Raw genomic sequence first — 6,843 nt, forward strand, 5'->3', positions numbered from 1 at the left:
ATGTAAAGCCCTGTATGTATATATATATATATGACAAAATATTAAAACGAAGTTCAAAATGTCAGAAATCCCAGAAAAGAAAAGGAAATTTTACAATTAAAATGTAAATATTCTATTTTAAATTAAAAAATCTTTTATAATGTATAAATAACACAAAAATAACTCTTGGAAGTTCTAATCATCTGAAAAGTTCCTTATGTTGCTGTCTAAAACACTCTCTAACTAGGCAGCTTTCTAAGTTTTAAAACGCAAGTAATCCACAGTCTGTTTGACTTCATCACTGTGACTGAGTGAAACATCCTCCGGGCGACGTGCATGATGGCATGACTGCTATTTACCATCTATTACAGTGAATGGAGATGCTTATCATAACAATGATTTACTAATGAGTTCCTCGGGCATTTACATAGTATTTTGCATTGTCATTGATTTGACAAAATGCAGTTCCATGTCATCATTCCAAAGAGGATATAGTGATCTAAACACACACACACACACACACACACACACACACACACATACACACACACACACACACTGTCGTCTCCTTGTCCGGATGAAATATACAGAAGTGGCTTTTTGGGAAGGGTGTGTGCGCGTTTCATGTTTATAATGGGAATTGTAATTGTACTTTGCGTGCTTGTAAGGTTACTGATGTTTATATGTAGGTGTGTGTAGCAGCTTCCCAAAAGACGCCTGTGTGTATGAGAGCACTACAGTAAAAGACACAGATTTCCATGACTGTACGGTGTGTGTGTGTACTGTACATTCCTGCTGTATTGTTTTAGTTCGTTTTAGCAACAGATGAAACGCGGAGGAGAGGAAAAGAGCTGGAGTTGAGTGATCTATTGATGCTTATCTTTAACAATTCTCAAGAACGGTGACGGATGCCTGTAGGGCCGCTCTGGGGCACATTCATTTACATGGCCTTTAACCTTTGACCTTTTATAGGTTAGTTCACCGGAATGTAGTAACTTGGGTGTTATATTCACACCCAAGTATCATTCCAAATCTGTATCATGACATCTGTATTTATTCATTCATTTTCTTGTCTGCTTAGTCCCTTTATTAATCCGGGGTCGCCACAGCGGAATGAACCGCCAACTTATCCAGCAAGTTTTTTACGCAGCGGATGCCCTTCCAGCCACAACCCATCTCTGGGGGAACTCCACACACACACACACACACACACACACACACACACACACACACACACACACACACACACTACGGACAGTTTAGCCAACCCAATTCACCTGTACCGCATGTCTTTGGACTGTGGGGGAAAGCGGAGCACCCGGAGGAAACCCACACAAACGCAGGGAGAACATGCAAACTCCACACAGAAACGCCAACTGAGCCGATGCTCGACCCAGCTACCTTATTGCTGTGAGGCGACAGCACTACCTACTGCGCCACTGCCTCGCCCAACATCTGTATTATTTTGTTAATTAACCCTCGTGTACTGTGCATATTGATTACCCTTTCGTTATGTTGGTGGCTGTTTTCCCATTGACTTCCATTTATAATGACTTTTTTCTGATTGCAAAGTCATTACAGCGTATAACCCATGATATGACCATGCATTCTTCATTGTTGGTGGTTTTCTATAAGGCGCCAGAGTGGACAAAAGTCAAGTGAACGCAGAAAGACAGAATAAGTGCGAGAGAGGGCACGGGAGAGAGGCAGAGTGCACGCGAGAAAGGCAGAGTATTGGTGCGCGAGAGAGACTGAGAGACTATTAAAGTTACTATTACTAATACTACTATATTTACTATTTTGTTTCCATGTTTTGGTAACACAATTGTAACGTTTGTGAAGTTTAATTTGCAGTTTATTTAAGATAATTTCAGCATTTTTGCTGACTTGAAAATGCTTTTTATTACTCGGGTGTGTTCTAAAAAATACTGAAAGTGATCATGTTAATAAAAAAATGGGAAAATTTGATTAATATCTCGAAATGTGCATTTATACTTAAACAGTGTATTAAACTTTAAGCAGATATGTTGAGCACCATTATATATAGGCCAATATTATATTTTATTAAGTCATTAGGCCTGTAATATAGCAAACTGATTGTAGCGATCTGACTGGGTAGGGGTGCCAACTTATATATTTATAAGTAAAAAATAAAAAATAATATTTATAATGTCAGTGCTACATGGGATACACTAGCAGTGCAATAACCCTAGTAACCCCTTATAGAGCTAAAGACAAAATAAATCAGACTAAACCAGTTGTCAAATTGACAATATTTTCTTTTCTTTATATGGGTTCAAGCAAAGGCTATAGAATACTATAAAGGGACTTCGGTTTTATTCAGGGATTTAAAAAAGTGTTCAATCATCCAATAACAAAACAATTGCAACAGAGGAGGAAATTCTGTGAACTCGCTGCTGTGATGACAGCTCTGATCATTTTTATTGCAGCGCTTTAGCAGTAGGCTACTGCAGTGCAACAAAATAATGAAACTTAATATTAGATGTCCCCTAAACATGTTGGACAATTAAAGCTTGAACAAGAGTTGGCTCTGTATTATAAATCTCTCTCAATTCAAGTTTGTATCACCAAAACATTTGTATTGGGTCATTCCTACTAATCAGTGCAGTTTGTGTCCCCAAGACATTACATGGTACAGACTATTTAAAATGCAATTTTAAAAAATCCTTAAAGCTTGTCTGATAGGATTATCCTATTTCCACAACAGGACACAATGATAAGTGCTTAAAACTAAATAAAATGTAAAATAATTACTCTATATTCAGAGCAAGAAGCTGAATTTTCATACCATTAATTAAAGTAAAGTAACTTTAATAGTCTCTCTGTCTCTATCGCGCACCAGCACTCGATTTCTATCGCACGCCAACACTCGGCCTCTGTCTCTCTCGTGTGCACTTGGCCTTTCTCGCGTCCACTGGGCCTCTCTCCCGCATACATTCGGTCTCTTTTGCGTGTACTCGGTCTCTCTGCATTCGCTTGACATTTGTCCACTCCGGCACCTCATAGTTTTCCCTGTTGGGAGGAGGTAAAATGTGTCATTTTCGTTCTGGTGATCATAAGTTGGCAGCATTAACCCTTTAGTTTCTGTTTTTTCAATGGAGTTCTTTGGAGTAAAATAGCAGATTGATTATAATAATGTTTAATTATTATAATATTAATAATGTTGTAAAAAGATTTTTAAAAATTTAATTTTGATAATAACAAAATCAAACCTCAATGTATCATCAGGAAACAGGATTATTAGGAGACAGGGTTGATCGGTAACACTTTATAATAACTACACACTATAAATCATTTGTTAAGCATTAGCAAATAGTGAACTCATTATCTGTTAAGCATTAACTCTACATTAATAAACGTTACTAAGCAGTTTATAACTGCAGCAACAAATGCTGTATTCTTGACTTATAAGCACCTATATAATGCGTTTAATGATTGTATTTTCATACTTAGTTAATGATTTATTTTTCATTACTAAATTAAGTATCACATTATTTACAAACCGTTTGGATTTAAGAGTAGTTGAAGGTTTTTAGGATTATTCAGAATGAGTTAGTAAATGATTAATAAACTGTTAAAATCAACATTTATAATTCTTATTATTCAGGCATAGACTAATAGTTAACTAATATGTTAATAAATGCTTTATTAACTCAACTTCATGGAGTTTTGTGACCTAATCTAAAGTGAGGACTATTCATGCTTTATAAATCCCTTATAAATGACAAATTATAATTGACAAATTAGTTATTATAAAGTGTTATCGGTTGATCTTGTTTTTTGACTTTTAGAGTGACTTTGAGAAATATCTTTGCTTTATGTTCTACTGAAGAAGGTTCATTTGCTAAAACAAGTATTAGTTTTGGGAACACTTTGCAATAATGTTGTATTAGTATTTACATGACATGAACTAACAATGTCAAATACATTTACTTCAGTATTTATTCATCTTTGTTAATGTTGGTTAATGGTAATAAAGCTGTTCATTGTTGTTTCTTGTTAACTCAGTGCATTAGCTAATATTAACAAGCATTATTTTGGATTTTATTAATGCCTTAGTAAATGATTGCTGTAAAAGTATTAATCATTTTTAGTTTTGTAAATACATTAACTAATGAAACCTCATAGACCCTAGTTTTTATAGATTTTCATAAATCATGTGTTTTTGCAAATGAACACTTTAAGTGATATTGAATGAGGGTGAGTGAATCAACAGCAACATTTCATTATTGACTGAACTTTCTCTTTAATTACACAAATAATAAGAATGTAGAATGTAGAAACATTAATTACCCTCACCGGAGTGTCAGTCTGGAATCAGGGGTCACTGTGAAGTGCGCGTGTGTGTGTGTGTGTGTGTGTGTGTGTGTGTGTGTGTGTGTGTGTGTGTGTGTGTGTGTGTGTGTGTGTGTGTGTGTGTGTGTGTGTGTCTCCATTCATTTCCTCTCATTCAGACTGTCCTTGACTCTCACAGATCTCTCTCACATACAGTCAAACTCAGAAAACCCCTTCTGTGAGTTGAATGGCTTTACTTTTATTAATATTTTATCAGTCCTGCTCAAAGTGAAACGTGAAGTTTTAATAATATACTTTATATAGCTCTATGTTATAGACATATATGGGTACCACAGGCACAGGTTAGCAAATGTTGTCTATTGTATACTGAACTGATATAGTTCCAGTCAATCTTAAAATACGATCCATTTCAGTTATAGTAACTATGCAGATTTTTTTATTGGCATCTTGTAGATTATATATAAGGAAATGAATGAATTCACTACAATTCTTTTGGTACCTAATGATCAGACCAACACAGAATCTGCACCTTTAGATTTGCATTGTGTACAGCTTTGGAAAAAAAAAATTAAGAGCCACTTTAATCTTATTGTTTGGTCTGCCGTTAATAGGTGTGTGTGTGTGAGTGTGAGTGTGTGTGTGTGTGTGTGTGTGTGTGTGTGTGTGTGTGTGTGTGTGTGTGTGTGTGTGTGTGTGTGTGTGTGTGTGTGTGTGTGTGTGTGTGAGTGTGTTTTGAGTAAAATGTTTATTTGTGTTGTATTTTATAAACTTTATATATGTCTTCAAAATGTCGAGAGTATTATCATTTAGACCATTTATTTGCAGAAATGAAAATAGGTCAAAATCAAATATTCCATGTTTTCAGATATAAATATGAATCTTACGTTTTTAAAAAATAAATATGTATTTATACTTTATATTTTATACATAGTCCAGTTATGTTAAAAAATATCCTCTCTTTTAGCTTTGTAATGGAAGTGAATGGTGCCCGAGATTTTAAAACTCCAAAAAGCGCATACATCTATCCAGCCTGATCTCGCGAGAAAATTATATTAATTTAATAAGTATTTTACGTTTTGCCAGTTTAGTGGCTTATTCGTACGAATTCGTACGAGTTCAGTTGTACGAAATTGTACGATTCAAAAAAGGAGGCGTGACACCTAACCCCACCCCTAAACCCAACCGTCATTGGGGGATGAGCAAATCGTACTTAATTGTACGAATAAGATTGTATGAATTCATACGAATTAGCCACTAAATAAAAAGTTACGAATTGCTGTGAGATTGTTTTGATCTATCATAAAAAGCATAGATAATACTTTAGGTCACAGTTCACGTTATAAACAAACCATTTACTAACACGACTATCTTATTATTGACTAATTAGCTGTATTAATAGTTAGTAAGGTAGAAGTTGGGTTTAGGTTTGGGGTCGGAATAGTTATGAAGAATAAGATCTACTTATGAGTAGTTAAAGTCCCAATGAACCAGAAGTTGCGACTGTTATTTTTTTGTATTGTGATGCAGTTCCAAGAGAAACAAAATATTAAATGACAAAACAGTGGGCGTGACTTGTTTTTTCTATAGAGACCTGATTGGATGTAGGAAAGTAGGCATTCAGAAAGATCCAGAAAAGGGTTTAAGGAGAGTTATTACAACCTAACAGACTCCTCCTCCTCCTCCTCACTATTTCTGTTTGTTGCCAAAACTGACAGTTGAAGGGGTGTGGTTAAATATGTTAGCCACACCCAATTCATAAAATATACGTAATCTGACAAATTAACTAAAAACAAACAGGAAGGGCATTTTCAGATTTCAATTAAAGTTTAGAAAGTCAAAACTATTGTTTTATTTTATGACATGCACAGATGAATTGTTCACTGCATATCTAGTAATGCAAGCTAACAAAATCATATGATTAGTTTTGATTTCTTAGGGACTTTAATATCTTAATAATAGGTAGATAATAAACCAGTATTTAATAGAATAAATTGTGACCTAACCTGAAGTGTTAGCAAAGTGTAAATGAATAAAAGAAAATGTCTTCTGAAGTGAATTGATTTGTTTAGAAAATATACCTGTTTAAAACTTTAAAAGTGGATGTAAGCTGGTCATCAAAAAAATCAGATACAGTCACAAAATCGGAATTGACCATCAAGATCTGCAGTGTAAATGCAGCCAAAAAGTGCTGCTTTAAGTAGAGAATTTTCAGCTAAATAGTTTTAGTAATTGATTACTTTTGTCTTTGCCCTAATGACAGGACATTATATTTTAGCTTAAAATGTCATTTAAAGGTTTACCTAGGTTAGTTAGGTCAATAGAAAAGTCACTGGACAACGGTAGTTTAATCTGTAGCCAGTCTGAAATCTTCAGGGGGCTAATAATATTGACCTCAGCAGATTTTATGTATTTATTCCAGTCAAACTAAAACAAATAAGACTGTCTGCTGACGTAGCAAAACATAGAAAAAGCTCTGTTAAACATCACTTGGGAAATACTTGAAAAATTATTATTAAAAATATTATTGTGGTCGGTGCAATAGCCTAG

At 34.7% G+C, this 6,843-nt stretch overlaps 1 protein-coding gene across 4 annotated transcripts in view; it reads left to right on the forward strand.

The window, feature by feature from the left end:
• ift140 (intraflagellar transport 140 homolog (Chlamydomonas)) overlaps positions 1-6,843 on the forward strand; it is a 76,406-nt gene that overhangs the window by 21,058 nt on the left and 48,505 nt on the right. The window lies entirely within an intron of this gene.

This window comes from Danio rerio, chromosome 24 (genome assembly GCF_052040795.2).
Source record: "Danio rerio strain M-AB ecotype USA chromosome 24, GRCz13ab, whole genome shotgun sequence".
Classification (NCBI taxonomy): Eukaryota; Metazoa; Chordata; class Actinopteri; order Cypriniformes; family Danionidae; genus Danio; species Danio rerio.